General features: G+C 47.8%; 1 protein-coding gene across 1 annotated transcript in view; it reads left to right on the top strand.

Moving 5' to 3' along the window:
* Positions 1-9,043: 9,043 nt before the first annotated feature.
* The window catches only part of SLC7A14 (solute carrier family 7 member 14), a 29,430-nt gene continuing 17,823 nt past the window's right edge, over positions 9,044-20,650 (top strand). Inside the window, exon 1 of the mRNA XM_063167333.1 lies at positions 9,044-9,166. The gene's annotated coding sequence lies outside the window, so the exon portion shown is untranslated. The remainder of the gene's footprint in view (positions 9,167-20,650) is intronic.

The raw sequence follows: 20,650 nt of genomic DNA on the forward strand, positions 1-20,650 counted from the left end.
CTCTGTGGTGAGACTCACTGCTGGTATTCCACTTGTGAGCATGCCCTGGCTGGGAAATACTCAGACAATCCAACTGCCAGCAGGAAATAATAGCTTGTAAGTCATGGAAAAGCCAGGAAAATAAAAATTAAAACAATGAGGATAGGCTTGGATAAGTGTTACAGGTAGGGAATTAGATAAGTGTCACAGATGAGGGTGGGTAGGGGCTGGCATTGGTTACCTTTGAGGAGCCCATTAGGCTGAACATCTGCATTTACAAGCAGGACTAAACTCCATCAGGAGACTGGGCTTGCTCCGATGCTGTTTTAATGTTTAATTTATTCAGAATAATTTAGCTTCATTTGGGGAGTTGCAAATGAACTGTTACTTGTTCTGTGTCAACAAATCACTGGGGTTTCTTGCTTAGAAAAATAAAAAGGAAAACAGACGTATTGGCAAAGCCAGTGCTGCTTGTTCATTAGCCACCTTTCCAAAGACCAGCTGGGGGAGAGAGACAAGGGATAAGTCACCCAGCAGTGGCAGTGATGCTCCACAGCAGCTCTGTTGAAGCACTGCACACCTCCAGACCAATGGCCAGCAGGAAAAGGGAAATTTCACTCCTGGGGCATTGGAAAGAATGGAATACCCAGCAAACCACAACTTCCTGAGCTCCCTCCTGTATGCTTGAACACCATAAAAGCCCCAGGATAAACTGACTTTCTGATTTGCCTGCAGGTGTGTCCATCTGTGATGCGTTTGAGGAGCTGCTGGTGTCAGGCACTGTGTGTGGCACTGTGCAGGTCACCAAAATGCAGCTCAAATGCTGTGTTATTCACAGAGCAAGCCAAACACAGCGCCCACGTGAGACAATGGTGGCTCCAGGATGTGAATGCCATCCCCAGCCCTGTGTGGTGAGCATCACTGAAGGTTCACATCCCTCTCAAGGAGCTGGGGCTGGAATGAGAGGGGGTTCCCTCACTCCCTCCCCTGACTGCAACAGGCAGGAGTTGTATAAACCAGGAGAAACATGAGTGAATCATATGCTTCAGAGTCCCTGCTGGTCTCTGTTCTCATAAATCAAGAAGGTAAATATAGATCAGTCTCTGCCTGGGTTTATCAGGGTGTGTTTGAGCAGAAGCTGGGCTGTAGATGCTTTATGTGGGCAGTGAGGACACACCCTGAGCACTAATCTGGTTTGTCTAATTGATGTGGTTTCTCTTTTGCTGACTGGATACATTAAGAAATTGTTCATTCATTCCTCCTGTTTTTTAAATTGAAATCTACTGTACTGTACCCAAAAGCATGAAACAAAGCAAACCATTTCATTTTCCCTTGTGTCCTGCACAGAAAAGATGCAACCAACTCCTGCCTCAGCTCTCATTTCCAGCTCTGCTCACTGCTGGTTTCATGAGACTGAAAACATCACCCCACATTAGGTAAATCTTTTCATAAAAGCCATTAACTCCTTTGTGGAAAAGCCCGGTGGATTTTTCCATGAGATGTAATTTCTAAAAGCCTGTCGTTATAAATGCACAACATCAAAGGCCAGGAAAACAACAATAAATTTTAAAAAAGAAAGCAGCAGAATGGGTCAATGCAAGCAGCATTTTATTTATGTACATTCCACCTGATTTCAAGAGCTACATCACGTCTATACCTGGCCCACTCCAGAACCAATTCATCAAAACATGTACTTTTAGCATCAGATCCCATGGAACCAGAAAAGAAAACAGCACTTGCTTTGCATTGATCAAGTGGGTTTTTTTCTATGAAAAACATTTTTCCCCCTCAATTTTCCAGTCCTTTTCCTGCACTATGAGTCTTTTGCATGCTAGCTGGCACATCAGTGATGAAAAACACACTGTCCTAATATCCTCCTCCAGCTCTACAGAAGCTTGCTTGAAACCTATTTACTGCTGGGATGTGCATATTAATGTCTCGCCTTGTTTGCCTCCACAAACAGAAAGGAGCTATTTTAAGTTAGTAGGAGATGCACAAACTATTGAAAGTCCAATCTTTGTTTTCTGGAGAAGCCATCTGGCGCCCATTCCCTCTTTTGCATTGGTTTCAAAGCTTCTCTGGGGTGTGGATAGCACCTCCCCGTGTATCAACAAAAGGTCAATCAGGAATGGTTGTCCAGGTGGTGGGAGATGTGCCAGGGACCTGACCCAGGGCAGGGCATTGCACCAAAGCCAGGGGATGGGGCAGCCACAGCTGAGATCCAGCTCCTCATCCAGCCAGGACCCTGATCTCTGATAGGGATATAATGAATACCAAACTAAAACCTAAAACTGTGCTGCCCCAGGCTGTGATGTTATCAGGCTCCCTGGAAAGCTGAGCTGCACCAGCCCCTGCAGGCCTTGGACGGGAGATTTGAGCTGATGTGCTGCAGGTAATTCAATCCGAGCTGCTCCGCTCTCCCCAGCAGCGCTCAGCCAAGGCTGCATTACGATATTAAACCCACAGTGACTTCAGAGGTGTGGGCTTTGGCTCCTTGTCCTTCAGCTGACATGCAAAATCAGGCTGAACAGACCTGGAATGGCCCAGCTGAAATATCTTGGCTGAGGTTCAGCTGAGAAGCTGTGTTTAGTCTGAGGCAAAGCGCACTGTGGTGCACATCTGGATGAGGCTTTTCCTTCGGTGCTGACCCTTCCCAGCTCTGGCCTTTGCCTTTAGCAGTAAGGAATCATTGGGGAAGAGTAGATCAATAGAAATGTCAATAACAACAAACTATCAGATCAATACCTTCCTCTTTTGTTCTGCAGTGCTGTTGGTTTCAGAGCAGATGTGCTCTCTCCTGAAGAGCTGATGCTACTGAGCTTCAAACCCTGGGATGCTTCTAAACCTTCCCTTTCCTGCAGGGCCTGCTCCTGGGACAGCAGCAGTTATTCTGAACACGCAGAAAAGCTGCACTTTTGGTGAAAAACAAACAACAGACAATAAACCCTCTTATCTGCATGCAAAGCAAATGCACTCGGGCAAACAGCAGCCTCTCATCAAACCCTGGGATGGGCAAAGCCCTGTCCATCATTATTAGCAAGATGGATAAATCACACAGCCAGCTATGATGCCCAGGAAGCATTCACATAGCTTTCTTTCTTCCTTCCCCAGAAAAAAAAAAAAAAAAAAAAAAAAAAGGCAGGCTGTTTTCTTTTTTATCCAAGCAGAAACAGTTCAGTCTCTGGGTCAAACTTGGCCAGCAAATGCTAAAATACTCTGCAGACCACTGATTTAACCTGGCGTTCTCAGCAGTGTGAGCGACCTTTTGTGCATGAACCCAAAACAAACACTGTGGGTAACGCTGCTGCTACTGAGGGCACCACAAACAGCTTCTCCTGTGTGTGGACAGCCCAGCAGGGACTAAGCTGGAATCATCTTCTTGCTGTTACTTTCTCTGTTACTCTCAGAACAGACAACTATGACCAAATCCTGCCATCAGCTTCACCCTGTGACTTTAATCAAAATCTAGATGAGCTAAACCCACCTGCAGGACAGCAGGAACTGGTCAAGTATCACTTGATTAATCCATAATCATCACAGCAGACATGGTGAGACCTGGATGGACACTTAGCAGCTACACGGTGCCCAAAACATTCATATTAACCCATGAAATGAAGTAGCTGAGAAAGCAAAAAAATAAGAGTTCTGTCTGGTTTGGTTGTTAAAAGCAGACTTCTCTGAATAAGAAAAAAATAGCGTGTGGTTCTTTAAATAAGGCAGCAGCCTCCAAACACTGAATCATTTAATCCCCTCTCCTGGCAGCTGCTTTATCCCAGCCTCACCCGGGCCTGCAGCCCCAGGGCAGCCCTGCTGGGGACTGCAGCTCCCAAAGGTGGGTGTCCCCAAGGTGTCCCCACCCCAGCAGCCCCCAGCCCCATCCCACAGCTCCTCCTGTGTCTCTGGTGGGGTTAAGGCTGCTCTTCCCCTTTGGGGATGGTGGTGGCACCACCAAAGGGCATCACAGCTTCTGCATGCACCAGTGGCAGCCTCCAGCCAGGGGAGAGGCACAGCTCATGCTGGAGCCAGGCTTGGGCTGTGTGTTTGCATGGGGATTTGAAAGGGATTTATTTGATGCTCCATCACCCTGAGAGTCTCTAACAGTGAATGTGGCTGATGGATGCATTACCCATCTTCTCTGCTCAGCCTGGCATGGATGACACAGAGCAGGAAGGAAAGGGGCTGGGAGAAATTTTAGCTGGATAACATCAAATGGCAAAGCACTGCCAGGGTTTGCTGTGCTGGGATTTCACCTGTTTCTGTTTATGCCCAAGCACCACTGATGCAGAGGGAAGCACCTGATATGGGTTTATGAGGAACATCCATGTGGATGTTTCCTTTCAACCTGGCCAAGATGCCTCTTAGAAATGCAGAATAACCCCAGAGTAATCCTTTCCATTGCTCTAAGTATAAATTAAACCCATGGCCAGTTCCACTGCACACAAGTGATTTAAATAATGAAGAGGGTGCACTGTGAGTGCTGGGCTCACAGGGGATGGACAGTGCCCAGCAGGGTCAGGGCTGCAGTCCCTGAGCATCAGGGTAAGAGCTCATGGGGTCAGGAGGAGGCAGAGCCAGCTCACCTCTCCAGGCACTTCGTTTCACCTGCCCAGCTAATTGCAAGGGAATTCCCCCAGCTGAACTGCTCCACTGAGGTCCCATAAGGAAAGCAGAGACAATCCCTCACCAAAAGAAATTATAGCCTGTAATTTCTTCAGCCAAACCACTCCCTGAGACTGGGCAGCACTTCCAATGCCATTTCACATGACTGGGATACAGAGAACTCTGAACTCACCCAGGACTCCAATTGCAGGGCCAGTCACTCCAGTGAGGTTTTATAAGTCTCGAGTCAGGGCTTTAATAACAGGACTGCCCTTCCTCATGCTGGTGCTCATCATGGCACAGGTCATCAGGTGAGACAGCAAGATTAATCCTTGTTATAATCCTCCTACAGGGATGCCTCCATCACTCTGACCCCTACAGGTACTCACTGAGGTTCCAACAATGCAAAGGGAAGAAGAAGAGAGGCCAAGCATCCTGGCAATGCTTCTAAAAATACCTTCTAGTACTTCTAGCAGGGCTCCACTGGGTCTCTGCTCAGAGACAAAGCTGAACTTTGCAGTGGATGTCTGGGAGCTGCTGCTGTTCTGGGAGATGGCTGGGGATGCTACAGACCAAATCCAAGAGAGAACACTTGTCAGAGCCATGGCCATGAGCTGTTGGACATGCAGAGTGAGCAGTGGAGGGGTGAGCAGCTCCCATCACTGCACCCCCGTGCTGCTCTCTGTGATGTTCCTGTGCAGCCTGGTGCCTGCAGACAGAAGTGCTTTTCTATGAAACATCAGTGGTACCTTACAGCCAGCTGTGCCTTCAGCCCTGCTCTCTAACAGAGGCTGCTGAGGGATGGCAGCCAGCACACAGACACACAAACGGCACAGGAAAGGTGCTGCAGCTTCCCCCTCCTAGTCTCAAATAGTTTTTTCCTTTGGAAACACAACCCAAACCAGCGCAGTTTTGTAAGACCAACAGAAATGTTTTGGGGAGACCGAGCACACACATTGGGACCCCAATGTACATCCAAGGGGAACCCAGGCTGCTTGTCTTGAACATTCCTTTAGTCTGTTTTGATGGTGTCAAAACATTCTGAGAAACAGCCCTGAAGAAAACTCATCAAACCAATGGAAATGGAGACAAGCCTTTCCTCTCTGAGGAGTTTCATGGAGGGAGAGAGGGCCCATGAGGTGAGGATGCTGGAAGCCCTAGCAGAACCTAGGGGCCAGCAGGCCCCTAGAGATATTGATTGTTTTAATATGAAGCTGTGCAGATAAGGAGATAACCCAGAAAAGCAGGAACTGTGGTATTTAAATGGCATGATTAATTAGTCACGGATGAGAGGAGTATGTGAGGGGATTATGAGAGGTAAACAAACATTTTAATAACAGTAAGAAAGAAAGTCAATAGGGCAGTTTTGCTGACTTTCTGTATTTAGAGTCACAAAAAAATAAAATTATGTCACATGAAATTGGAATGGCCAAATTTGATGGTAAGAAGAAAAATAGCCAAGATAATGAGATAGCAGCTGGTGGAGATCCCTGCTCCAAGGTGTTATTGAGGCCAAAGCCTTGGTCAAATTCAGACTAGGATTAAGTATTTAAATGACCAGTCAGATGGTCACTTCTACAGAAAAGTGGGCAGAAATTACCTTGGTCAAGAAACTGGACAGTGCCTGGGGACAGAGGAAATTCTGCTGCAAATGTGCCATCATGTGCTTGACTGCTATGGAAAATGTCACCTTAATCTGAGGGTGACCTCACTGGAGGGACTTGTTGGGAAAGTAACTTGTCCTCATTCAGTTCTTCATCCACATTTAATCTACCTGAAGAGGAACATTAGAGGGGTAGCTGTAAAAATTCAGGATTCAATTCCTGCAAGATTGGAAGTTACAAAACTCATGAGAACAGGGTAAAGATTAATGGGAAAGAGCTTAAGTGATCCTCTGACAAAACGTTTGTGACATTTATTACTCAAGGTGGCAGCAGGTTGTTGTGCATAGCTAACAGCAGGTGCCACTGGGTAAAACAGAAGAAATCTTACAAAAAGGAGATCAAGGCTGGGATAAAACAGGGTCTAGAAAGCTACAAAACAGCAAAGTCCTCTGAAGAAAGCTCTCTGAGCAGTAAAGGTGGAAGATGGGGGTGGTGTCATAGTGCTGCACAATGATTTTTTAGAGGCCAAAAATCTGCTACCAACCAAACTGCCCATGCTCTGGTACACCAGCCCCAATTAATAAATTAATAAATCAAATTATTCTGAACCCACACACATAAATAAATCCCCCCAAAACTCGGCCACTCTGCCAATCCTTTCAGAAACACACCAGCCCATGCCCTTTACCCACACACTGTACAAGCACCAAGGAGTTGGGTGTGAGCACAAGAGGCTGGTGGTGCTGTCAGCTGGAGCTTAGCATGGTGTTAAAAGTGATGAAAAAAAGAGGGAATAACAAATGCAGAAGGTTTTCTCTTTTGCACAGATGCAGGCCAGGGGAAGCTCCTGCTATCAGCCATCCACAGCTCCATCCAGTGTCCAGGGACTGAGTGAAGCCAGTGGGTGTGAACAGAAACAACAACAAGCAAATGGGAAGCATCAGGACCACAGACAAGGACAGGAGAGCAGCTGCAGCTCTTAGTGTTGCTTTCAGGCAATCAAAAAAATTAGGAAAATAATCAAAACAGGGTTTCAAAACTGCTGGTTGTGAGGAAGGTAATCAGCTGACAGTGCTTTGTCTCTGTGCTGTGCTGGCCAGAGTGGCAGGAAGGGAACAGAGCATCCTGTCATCCTGTGATGGCACCTTCTGCTGGCCAGCAGTAACCTGGAGAGGTTTTCTGCGCCTGTTTGGGAGGAGAGGGACTGCAAGGAGACTTCCATGAGGGAGAGAAGAGAGCAAGGTAAAGCTGTGCTGGAGAGAGGAAGGAGTCTGGTAATAAAGTGGGAAGATTGCGGCACTCATCTGGGAAGACACAAAAACTGCCGCAGGAGTCAAGGCTGGAAAGGAAATTGGAGATGACATGTGGTCTGCTCTCCTGGCCAAAAACAAGATCATGGATGTGGAATCACAGAATAATTTGGGTTGGAAGGGTAAGGGTCACCCAGTCCAGCCCCCACCCTGCCGGTATCTGAGCAATGTCACTGTCTGTATGTCCCCAGAAGGTCACTGCCATGGATGCAGCTCTGTCAGGGTCACTCACGTTAGGCAAACATTGGCTTCTGAACTGAACTGCTTGCACTGAAGGATCCCACCTTTAACTTTTATCAGAAGAGGTTTATTTCAGTTTTTGGAGGATGAAAGGTCTCTCTCCACTGGAGACACAGCTCTCACAGGGAATAGGTCCTGTTAGAAGCTATAGAATGAAGCTGTAACAGATACTGAAACCAGATCCTCCCCAGGCATCACTGGAGACGAACCCAGTTTGGATTTGATGTCAAAATACAGATAGGGAGTATTTCTAGAGCAAACCAAACAGCAGAAACTGAGAAACAAAACTGCAAAAAGGAATAATCTTGATCATTAATTTCAGCTATCCTCTAAAGTAGCTATGGGTATAAAATATTAAATATATCCTGCACCTGATACCTAATTCCTCCCAGCTGGGCTGTGCAAAGGGCTGGACAGCACAGCACGCTGCAACGCATGAGGCATTATTTTAGTCCTGATTCTGCCTGTTCCGGGATTACAGCATTAACACCCAAATCTCAGAGTGCAGCTCAAGGAGAAAACAAAAACGAGATTCCCCACGCTCTGTGCTCTGTCCTGGGGTGAGGAAAGCCCTGCGCTGCAGCAGGCAGCCGGGAGAGTTAATTTTCACCAGCCAGCCAGTCTGGGGGAGGGCACCCCCAGCCCTCAGGACACTTGGCCAGGCAGGGAGGACCGGCAGGGAGGGGAGGTGGCCATGGGGGTGGCACGGAGCTCTCCCGGGGCCGGCGCGGCCCGCGGCTACTGCCGGCGGTCACATGCGGCAGGCGGGGAGGGGAAGCGCTGAATAATTGAGGAGCTGCAGCGCCCTCCTCCCTCCCTCCCTCCCTCCATCCATCCCCGTCTCCCCTCCCTCCGCCCTGCGTGCTCGGCCGGCAGCCGGGCTCGGGTCGGCGGTGCCGGCGCAGCCCCCCCGCCCCTGGGGCTGCAGCAGCAGCGCCGCCCCCGCAGCGCCGCCCGCGTCCCTCCGCGCCCGCGGTGAGTGCGGGAGGGCCGGGGGGGAGCGGGAGCGGGGGGAGCCTGGGCACTCCTCGGGGAGCGGGGACGGGCGGTGAGCCCCGGGAGGGTCCGTCCGGAGCCCCGGGAAGGTCTGTCCGTCCGGAGCCCCGGGAAGGTCTGTCCGTCCGGAGCCCCGCCGGGCAGCGCGGCCGCGGCCCCCCCGCGCGCAGACGGAGCCGGTTCTGTGCCCCGCTGGGCAAAGGGAGCGCTCCGGATCCTTCGGGCCACGGAGCACCGGCCCCGGGGGAGCCCAGCCCGGCTGAGCATCCCCCGCCCCGGCCCCGCGTTGGCGGAGTGTCGGGCACTCCGCCGCGGGGAGGAGGAGGAGGCGGGGGCGCCGGGGCTGGCGGCGCGGGATTGATTGGAAACGGGGAAAAAAAACCGGAGTGACAGGAGGGACACCGGGTGGCCTGAGAGAAGCGACAGCTCTTGCTACAGGTGACGGCGCGGAACGCGGCGCGGGGAGGTCGGGACGCTGCGGGAGCGGGGCTGTGAGGGGACAGAATGCGAGCAGGAGGGAGAGGACGGGCAGGGGGCACCGCGGGGCCGGTGCCACCCCCGGGGCCGGTGCCGGTGCCGCCCCGGGGCCGCTCGGGCTCGGCCGGTCCCGCGTGCGGCCGCGGCTCCGGGCGGGCGCTGTCCGCGGTGCTGAAGCCCCGACGGGGCGGCCCCGACCCCGCGGACGGGCCCCGGTTACTGCTCCGTCCTCCTCCCCCCTTTTTGCGCCTGCAAAACTCCCCGCGACTCCGGGGCCGGGAATGGAGTTGGCTTCCTCTTTACGTCACCCGGCTCGGCGCTGTTTGTTGATTCCGCACGGGTATTTTGGAGCTGCCGGGCAGCGAGGTGCGCTCCGGTGGCGCTGCTCAAAATCCCCATCTCTGCTCTCGCAGCCGCTCTGCAACCCCAGTATTGTGCCCTATTATTTAATAGTTTGTACAGATCGGCCTGGTGCCCTCCTGGCACAGGCTGAGTGCTCCAAAGCAGGGTTTGTGCAAGCAGCACCGGCTCTGGAGAAGAAGGGGAAAGCCCTGTCTGGCTGACCCCAGTGAAGATTTTTGTCTCAAAAGAGCCATGTCTGATTTAATCTAGTGTATTAAGTGATTAATTCTCCCAGTGTCCCTGAGTAGCAGGCAAATGGGTTTCAGCAAGCCGAGGCATTTGTTTAACTGCCCAAAAACTGTCATGAGACTGAAAGTCTGTTTGCTAAAGATATTTACATGTGTTTGTTTTATTGGTACACATTGCTAAGGCATGTGACTGAACAGAGTTGAAAAACATATTGTAAATAAACAAAAACCCTCAAACAAGCCAAAAACAGCGCTAGAGAGAAAAGTTACCTAGATTAAACTCAGCATCTGTTCTTAAAATGTACTGCTCCATGGGGAATGTCTGGTGCATGAGAACAGAGAATTAGGGGTCTTGCAGAAGTCCAAGGTCTGATTTCCCATTTTAATCTATTAAAGGTGGTAAAATTTCCCAACAAAACAGTTACTGATGAGTAGTAAATAGTGTAAACAAGGAATCTTGGGTCCTCTTGACATGAACTCAAATGTGCATACATATCTGAGAAGACAGCACAGATGCAAGAGCTGTGATAAGACAAGTCAGGGAACAAGAAAAAAGGGAAAAAAGGCTTGTTTAGTTGCTCTTCAGTAAGTGGAGATGTAGGAAGGAAATTTTACCTCAGCCCTTGAAAACAGACTGCTAGAGCACAGCAGACATCAACAAAAATGACAACGAAATTGGAAGTAAGGGGAAAAAAAAAAGGAAAGAAAAACCAAAACCTGTCAAGGACTGGAGAAAGGCCCTTACAGAGGAGGAATTACAGCACCTGAGAATTCACTTCATTAAAAAGCAAGGAGGGAAGTGATGTGAATCCTTGAATCTAAGAGCCTCTACAGAAAGAAATTACCAGGCACTGAGTTATTCCTCTGTCTGCCAAAGAGAGGCACAACGTGAGCTGGTGCTGAGATGCTAAAGCCAAAACATTCCAATTTAAGGGAGGGATCACATTTTTCAGCAGAGGAGTGCTGATGACCTGATGAAGGAGCCATCAGAAAACGTGCTGGATTCTCCATCTGTTCGTGTCAAGGTTTGATGTCCTCCTCCCAAAATATGCAGCTTAGCCAAAGGCACTGGGCTCCCTGCAGCACAATTGCCTGGAAACCAATGGGCTGAGACTCAGACAGAATTAACTCCGGGGACTTTATGGTACCTTTGATCCTTAATTCCCCAAATAAGGCACGGAGATGCCACAACTTTAATTCCAGGTGCCCCAGCTGCCCCTGTAGATAAGCACTACCCCCTCAGTGGGTGAGATTTTTAACCATATGCCAAGAGCAGAGCTAATAAGTGACCAAATTCTATTTTGAATCCTCCAATTTTCCAACTGATTTCATTAATTAACTCTCCTCCAAAAGAATATCTTTCTTTGTGCATGTTGCAGGAAAGGGAAGCATTTTAAGACATAAAACATTCTCCTCAGGGAGTTATTCATGACTCTCAAGTCAAGACATGTTTTATCCTTCTCTAATTTTTTTTTTTGATTATACAAAAATGATGAAAATTTATTCTTTGTGTAACTTCAGAGTCTCAGATGGGATCATATCAGGAAGGATTCCAGCCAAAATCATTTTAGAGGATATATTTGTAGGCTGGTTTGACACTACTTCCTTCTGAAGACAGTCTGTTTTCTCAGTTCTGAAATCACGCACATGTAATAAAATTTCTTCCCTGTTCCCTTAAAGGCAACAGGAGATTTTCTAGAAAATTCAATGAGAATGGGAAAGCCTCCTAACAGCTAAATTAATGGTTTTTCTCTGAAGCACTGCAATATTCAAGCAAATAGGATGGCAAGAACGTACACAAACATAAACACAATCCTGGGCTCTTCATGAAGCCAAGAAAAAAGAAGAGAATAACAGAGCAGTCTGTAACTGATTTCTTAGTCCCCAAATAATCAAAATTATCTTTCAGAGCACCTGAACTATTAAAATCATCATAATGTTTAAGCAACATATTGTTGTTTCGATTATTAAGACATTTTAAAAACAAGAATGCAAAAATAAAGCAAATACTTCTTCAGCTGTGGGTAGCCGTGGGATCTGTATATCACACATAAAACAACATAAGCAGGGGGGCAGCATGTGCGACTCCCACATTAATAAAAAGAATTTAAACCCCCAGATCACTCCCAGATTTGTGCCCTCTATAATATATAAAACCAATATATAAAACCATGAGCTTGTCAGCCTGTGAGAGGCAGATCTGGGTATGTAGAGTATCCAGAGCCCAGAAATACAGCAGGCATTTTTCAGCTATTTCTATGGATATGAAAAGCTGGCCAGAGTCTCACCTCAGTCCAGGGTGAGTCTGCTGAACTCATTAAACCACCCACGTGTAAATGGGAGCAGACCCAGATCCACAGAGAGTCCTAAGACATTTTTCACTTACAAGGAATTAGACATAGCTAAGCTGTGGTTGTCAACGGGAAAATGCCAAAACTGAAAGAACTGGAAACTGCAATTTTCCTCTTGTATATTGAGAAAAATTCTCCTGAGTTTCCTTGGCTCGTTGAATGGCAGCATTGGTTCCAGACTCTGCAGGCGTCTTCAGGGGACTGGGTGCTCTGGCCAGCATCATGCTCCCAGCACTGCCCATCCCCTGCTGTCACCAGGCTGGAACATCTCTGAGAGAAAACTATTTTTTCCCACAATAAAACTGTCAGACCAAAGCCCAGGCACTTATGAAACAAAGCCAGTGAGGTGGAGCCACAGAGCACATGACTCCCTTGTTTCTGTTCCTCTGCACAGTCACTGTATCCATAATTCATTGAAAGCCATGACACCATAAATTAAATCCACCTGGCAGGTGAACAGAAGAAGAGCTTTTGCAGCACGTGTGTTTCCAGCACCACATCCTAATTCTCAGGACAGGATCAAAGTGGCTTGCTGCCTGCAGGGAAATGGGTTTCTGTTGCCATGCTACAACTGTCTGTGGGTGTATCTGTGTCAAAACTTCAGTAAAAATCTATAAAACAACACATGGGCTCAGGGCAGCCCCTGTTAGCACCCACTGGGTTTATTGGTGACCATGACCTCAGTTAGTGGTTTGGGCCATTCCTCCTGCACATCCCCAGCTCCCTGAGCCTGTGCTGAGTCTTCCTCAACAAAATCTTTTAAAGCTGAGGATAGAAACATCCCTTTGTGCATCACTTGCACACTTGGGAACATTCCACATGCAGCAGCAGAATTAAAACTTAGCTTTAAAAGTGTGTCTGAGCATTACTGAACCAGGTCTCAGTGATGGACCTGTTGAGCTGTGGTGCTCAACAATGCCAGGGCGGCTCCAGGTGGGATTTGGGCACTCTGGTCTGGCAGTGAAGGAACATCTGCCTCTCCTGGCTGTCCTTCCCTCCCAGCTGGAAGCCCTGGGCTTCCTGGAGTGGTCTCACACCACTCCAGCTCTGGAACAATGTGCTCAGGAAGCATCTGGGATCTCCAGAGCCTTGTCTAACACACCTGGGCACCAGCAGGTGTGTTCCACACATTAAACAACTGGCTGGGAAGCAACAGGGGCTGGGAGATGTGCAATTAATAACCAGGGTCACCAGCTCTGCTCCAAGGGAATTAAGACAGAAAGAAGCAATATGTCCTTTGGCTGGGAGCTCTGGCACAAACAGCAGCAACCTTCCAGCAGCTCTTCTCACACTCCTGGGCAGGAACAGCAGGGGAATTGTGCTTGCCAGGCAGGGCAGCACACCTTGGGGACACTCTGCTGGCTGGGGCTGGGAGACAAATGTCTCAGGGAAAGAGGTTGGGTTTGGGGTCTTGCTGCCAAGGGAGCCTAAGAGCAAGGAGGCAATTAGCTGCTTTAATTTAGGCTAATCATGTTGGCTCACACTGATTCCCTTGCTACAAAAGGACATCTCTGGGCAGTGCGTGTGCATTGCTCAGGAATATTATCAAACTCTAACTTTTATGCCGTTATCACTTTTAAGGACACATAATTCTTCGTTTAATTCTGCTTCTCTAGTGCCATCCTAGAGACTGATTTAGTGTTAGTCTGCAGTAAGTTTGTAACTCACTGGGAATAAAGCCCTCCTGCTACAGCGCCAGGTATTACTCACACATCACTTAGGTGTTGCAGTGCCTTTGCCTGGGTGATGGTGATAAATGACTAAACACATGAACTCCATTCTAAATCATCATCTTTGATCCACTTGTGATCACATTACTCATATAATCAGTTGTGCTGAAATGGAGCAGAATTACTCATGTAAGGGAAGGGTTTTTTGTCCTAGTGAATAAGAATAAGCAGCAAAATGTAATAAAATCAGCAGGAGCTGCTATTCACTTCCTTGGAGGTGCATTGAACCTACTTCAAGCTTCTGCTGAGGAATTTAGAGACACAGGTTACAACCAGCCAAATTCCCCCCAGCTCAAGGCTCCTATTTGCATATGCAAAAAGCTCCCATTGATTTGCATATGCTACTACTGCTGCTTCTGGAACCTTTAGAAGGCTTGGGATTGAAGAATGTGTTTTTCCAGCTTCTTCTGAGGAAAGCTGTTGTTTGAGATCCTCTCCTGCATTAATTAGCTGATAGCCAAAATAGTGGAAGTGGGGCAGTGAGGCATAATCAATTACATTTGTGTAACTGCTGATGGAACACGATAAGTAATTAATGAGACCATGTGCACAAACAAAAGATAAATGCATTTGAAACTCGACAAGAGCGAGTAATGGTGTAAGTTTGATGTGCTTACTGTGTAAAAGGCAGTTCAGACTCCTACTGAATTATTGCAGAAAGGTGAAAAGACTGCTGGTGAGTGAGAGTCAGCACTGAGAGGAAAAAAGCCCAGCAGTGTCTTAGTGGGGAATAAAGGAATCTTTATAAAACCAGCAATCTTCAAAATAAAGCTAGAGGTTTAAAATCAGAGGATTTTCAGATCCTGTATTTGATATATAGGGGAATTTTTTCTTTGTTTGGACGACAAAGCCTTAGTATTAAATCAGTTCTTTACTGAAAGATTTGTGTTTTCGTCACTGGGTTCAAACTGCTACCCAGAAATGAAATAAGTTGTCATAATGATGTATCAGCCAGACTCTCGCAAGAGTAAAAATCCATTTTGTTTAGAGAGCCTCACACATTAATAAATAACCCATTCTGTGAATTATGTCAAATGAAAAAAGCTCTCCTGTCTGGCCTGCAGCAAACCATAATGACTTTCATTCTGCGATGTAAAAGTATGGATCCACTGAGGAAAGAGAAAGAAAACACAGCCCAGTAATTACAGAGATTCCCTCTTGTGTGTTGTTAAAGCAAAGACAGTTTTAAAAGGAGTATAATTCTAGAAGAAACTGTCTGGTAGCCCAGGTTTAGAGTTTCAGTGGTACAAAGGCAGCTGTTGCTCATTCTCGCTGTGAGATTTGGTACAGAAAATGTGTTATCTCATCAAAGTGGTGATTACTGGAAGTACAACCTACTACCTAAAACCAGGGAAAAGCTCAGAGTCACAAACCCAAGGCTGCCAACACCCCACTGATGCTGCTGGCAGTTGTACTGTCAGAGGAATCTATGGCCAGCATTGCAAATGGGCAACTCACTGCATTCCAGAAAAATCAGATCATGCTTCTCCTCTTGTCACAGCTCTGGGTCTGGAACTGCTACTCCCAAAAACCTGGGTTGCAGAAGGATGTGCCAGCATATCTGCAAGGCCAGGCTGGATGGAGCCCTGGGCAATCTGGTCTAGTGGAAGGTGGCCCTGCACATGGCAGCTTGGGTTGGAATGAGGTGATCTTTGGGATTCTGTCCAACCCAAACCATGCTATGAATCTACGAGTCTGAGTGAGGCAAATCTGCATTCCTGGGCACCCCTCCCGTGATGTTTAAAATGCCAGAACCTCAGTGAACAGTACATTGAAACCCTGAGCATCCAGACCTGTGAACCCAAATTTCCTTTAGGAGTTTCATTGACATCACTGCAGTTTGTGACTGCAGAAAGGAGGGGGAGGCTGTGCTCAAAGAATAGGTATCAATATCTGCACTTGGAATGCAAAATCACACAGCACCACAAATGAGCATTTGAAAGTGCACAGAGCCTCCAGGGTCCTTCTGCAGATGAGCACGTGCAGGTACAAAACCAATATTGACTTCAACAAGGCACATCTAGGGGACTGTTAATCATTTTTAGCATTGTTTCTCATCTGCTTCTGTAGAAAACCCAGACAGATTAACCACCACACACTCTGAGGCAGTGAATCTCTCCATTTTACTGGTGGAGCAACAAATTTTACTCATACTAGTCTCCCAGAGGGAGCCTGTCAGAACAGCTCCAAGATGTTCCTGGTTCCCCATCTCCTGCTCAGCTCACCCATATATTGATTTGCCATTTCCCTGCCTTGTTGCAGTTTTTTAGGCTTTTACCTTCCCACCTCAAGACAGCAGCAACAAACGAGACCTTTTTGCAAATGTGCAAATTGATTATACCTCTTTCTCTGCAGTTATATTTTTCCCCCTGGTAGTTAAATAGCTTTGTTGCAAAGCCAAACAGAGCACTTCATGCATATTGCATTATTTCATCTCGGCACACACAGGCTCCTGTGTCTGTCATGCCCTGCATCCATTCCTACACTGTTCTGCACCATGAGAATGATTGGTAGCCCTGCAAAAAGAGCAGAAAACAAGTGGAAAATGGAAAACCAAAATCCCAGACATTGGACTGGGACAGGTGGATTTACCAGGGGAGGGATGTGCCTGCAAGGATGTGCATGAGAATCTCCAAAAGGAACATTTCAGCTTCCATCCCATTCAGGCTGTAGGAGCTGTAGGTGCTCCACGTGCATCCAGCCCCTAGGAAGGAGGAAAACACTGCTCCTTTCAGTCCCAGAGCTGTTTCTCACAGGCCTGCTGCTCCAGAGGATCCCAAGGGAACCTGGACCAGCTGCTTGTGAAGGTGGCATGTAATTAATCCTGGCAAAGTTTAGAACAGCTCAATATCAAGGGATCTGCTGGCCCTCCCTGTGGCGCGCTCCAATTTCACCTCTGAATGCATCACCTCATCTCCCACCTCATCCAGGCAGGAAGATGAGCCCTCAGCTACCAAAACCTTCTCATTGCTCACCAGCATGGGCACAGATCAGTGCTCAAATATTGATTTGCTATTTACTTAGGAAAAGGGAAACACCAGCTGCAAGACAGAAAGAAGCTTCGACATCACTCCCATCCTTCCCTCTGCCTTTTCCCTGATTATCCAGGCAGTCCAGTCTCTCCCCAGCAAGGACAGCAGCTAAACCATCACACTGTATCCCCCTGAAGGCTGGGAAGAGGGAGAAAGGGTGATCTCTATGTACATGCTAATTATATCACTGGGTTACACATTTATGCTCTTTTAATACTTGCACTATAGATTAGAATACAAAGTTTAGGAACTCCTGGGGGCTGCCTCTGGGTGCATGGCACCCTTGCCTTGTGTCTTTGTTTAAAAATAAACATTTCCTCATTTATTTTGCTTATTTGTCAAAAGAAGATAATGATGTTTAGCCATCTTACAGCAGTGCTAAAGCACTCAGTATAACCTTGATGAAAGCACCATAGAAAAGTGCTGTTCAACCTCTCCATTTCCATTTTGCCATGAAGACGCACACAGAAAATATCCCGTTTTTTTCAGTTGATGCACAGAGAAAGCCAGTCTTAAACCTGAAGTGTTATCAGTGGTTTAATTTAGCAACTACTGTAGTTTAAATTAACCACAGCTCCACTTGAACTGCTCAAGCAGAGGTAAAAATGGAAAGATTAAAAATAAGAAAAGCCCCAAAATTACCAGCCAAGGCACCAGGCCAGATTGCTGGAGCTGGACCCACGTGAGCAGCACTGGGACCAGCCCTCACTCTCGGCTCCGTGCCTGCCTTTAAATGGCTTTGGGGAGGGCTGGTGATGGAGACAGAGCCAGCTTGTACAGTGGCAGCCCAGCTGGGGACCAACACTGTGAAAACAAGCGCACGAAGCTCCAAATCGAGAGGCACTCGTAATGCAAACCTTCCGGGGAGCCCGGCAGAAGGCATCCCGAAGCTGGGATGGAATTCAGCCTCTCCCGCTGCAGGAGCTGGGATGGAATTCAGCCCTCGAGTGGCTGCAGGAGCTGGGACGGAATTCAGCCTCTCCTGCTGCAGGAGCTGGGATGGAATTCAGCCCTGAGTGGCTCCTGATAAACCCACCCCATCGCTACCGAGCTCCCCATTCAAGAGAAAATCAAGGGGCAGCAGGGAGGTCAGCCTAGCATGTTTGCTCCTTTTTTCCTTGCTCGTTTTCTGGGTTTGCAGATGCCAGGAGATGCCTTTTCCATCATCTCGAGCTACCTCCAGCACCCCCTTGTGCCTCTGGGGCTCTGTTTGTCCAAGGGTGATGGTGGCACACAGTCCCTACTGGAGTGGGTCTGAGGGCTGATGCTCCTGCACCATAAACCAGAGTCAATATTCCTGGAGTCCACAGCAGGCACTGCCTTGGAGGTTGATAGGAACCTGCTCCAATCCCAGATTTCTGAAGCACAGCTCTCCTGAGAAAGGGATTTTCCCCCTAAAAACTTCTGCAGCAAACAGGTGTCCTGCATGCCAGGGCCAAATCCATGCTGTTCCAGCTGCTGGAGGCATCAGCAATCTTTCCTTTACAGCAATTACTCTGTGAGCCATGGAAAACCAGGGAAAGCCCAACCTTTTCCTCTTAATGAGTGCCCCTGCCTGGCTTTCCATCAATACAACAACAGGAGCTCTCTTTGTTCCATTTACCACATCGATATTCTGCTCCTTGCTGCATCCCCAGCAGATTTTAATAGAGGTCTTTGCTCATGGATACCCCTACAGATTTCTGGGCAGAGAGGAGTCATTAACAGAAAATCAAAAGCCATCCCAAGGCACAGGTGTGGTTTGGGGACAATTTTCTAGAGAAGTAGGAGTTATGGGGGGCGATGAGGATGGGAGATGCTGGGGGGGCACTGTGCTGCATCTCCGCAGCAGTGTTTTATATGAGGAATAATTCAGCATCAGCCCAGACACTAAGGAAGATCCATGCCTGTAAACACCTATGTCTCTCCTTCTGGCTTGATTGCAGTTTTAGTCAATTTACCCTGATGAAGAGGAGTGTTTTGGTACAAACAGTGGTGCTGACAGGCACATGGTGGCGGCAGCAAGTGCCAGCCAGTGAGGAAAACCAACCCCAGCAGCTTGATGGTGGAAAGCAGAGCAGCTCCAAAACCCAGCTGCAGCTTGTCCCCTCTGAGCCACAGCTCCCTTCATCTTCCTGGGTTTATGGTGAGGACAGAAGATTTAAAAAAAAAATCAAGTAAAAATTCCTTTTGCTTCCCAAGTAAATATTCCTTTTGCAGGATTAGTGGAGCAGAGCAGAAGTGAGCTCATGGTGGTGGTTGCCATCCATGACATATTTTCTTGTGGTTTCAAATGGAGAGAAAGGATGTTTTCCAAGCTACATAGCAGCAATAAGCTGGTCTTACTTAAACATCTGGAATAGTTCTGAATGACTGCTTTAATTGAGCATTGCAGCAATTATGGAGTTATTTCATTTCAGAAGTTTTGAAAGGGTTTTTTTTTCCTTGATGACTTAAAGGAGAAGATTAAACCCCATGAATTGCAGGGCTCTGTGGGGCTGCCATGCAGCAGGAGCTGGTCACAGCCCAGCCCCAGGCACCTGAACAGCTCAGCAGCCTAAATCTGGGTGCATCACTAATCCACCAGCCAGGTCCTGCTTTAAATTTAAACCATTTGAAATATTTAAGGGTTTTTTTCATCATTTTAGCAGTTAAGATTATTCCAGGACAAGACTGCCCTGTCTTCTCTTGGGGTTCTTTGAGATGCTGGTGAAAAAGTAATTTCATTACCATGATGTGGCTTGAGAGTGAGCTTGGCTGTCCAAATCAGTCATCTCTCTTCAGGATGAGGAATTCACTAATTTTTCCAGCGTGGATGTGAAATTCCTCCAGTAAGGAGCATATGCCACCCTTCCCAAAGCCTTCACCAGACACCCAGAGACACGATGATGAAAAACTGGGGTCCCAATCCCCCTTAAAACACAGGACAGGTCTTCCCATGCCCGAGCCTGACCTGGTGATGGCACCAAGGGCACGCCTGAAGCTTGGGTGCCTTCATCCCACACCATCCTGCCTCCTCTGAGACCCAGCTGCTTGACTAGTTTAAGTCAATTTAGTGCAAACCCTACCACAGAAATCCAAGTATTTCAAACTCAACTCAGAGAAGCCACAAAGCTCAAGGAAAATAATTAAATAATGGATGGAAAGTGGGAGCACAGTAAGACCTTTCCCAGCCCACCTCTTTTCCAGCCCACACTCCAGAGGTGCCATGCTTTGGATAAAAGGATGGATTTTGAGAGGTTTTTCTCAGAGTTGTTGTTTTTTACATGGCTAAAACACAATCCTGGCAAAGCAGAGCCACTGTGGAGAGGCCAGGACAGGAACATGCTGCCCTGAGGGGAAAAGGAGGCTCAGAGGGGAACATATTGATCTCTATAACTGAAAAGATGTTGGAGTCAGGTGGGAGTCAGTCTCTTCTCCCAATAAACAAGTGACAGGACGAGAGGAAATGAGCTCAGGTTGTGCCAGGGGAGACTTAGATTGGATATTATGAAAAATTTCTTCATGGAAAGGGATGTCAAGCACTGGAACACACTACCCAGGGAATTGGTGCAGTCACCACCCTTGGGGGGATTTAACAGATGCAGAGATTTGGCACTTGGGAACGTGGGTTGATGGTGGGAGTCGATAATCTCAGAGTTCTTTTCAAAGCTGAACAATTCCATATTTATTCCATGAGAACAGGTCTGTTTCATCCTGGCTGGTGCAGACCTGCTGAGCTCTGGCTCAGCTGCCCTCTTCCAACAAAAACCTTCCTTTAAGC

This window comes from Melospiza melodia, chromosome 12 (assembly GCF_035770615.1).
Source record: "Melospiza melodia melodia isolate bMelMel2 chromosome 12, bMelMel2.pri, whole genome shotgun sequence".
NCBI classification, from domain to species: domain Eukaryota; kingdom Metazoa; phylum Chordata; class Aves; order Passeriformes; family Passerellidae; genus Melospiza; species Melospiza melodia.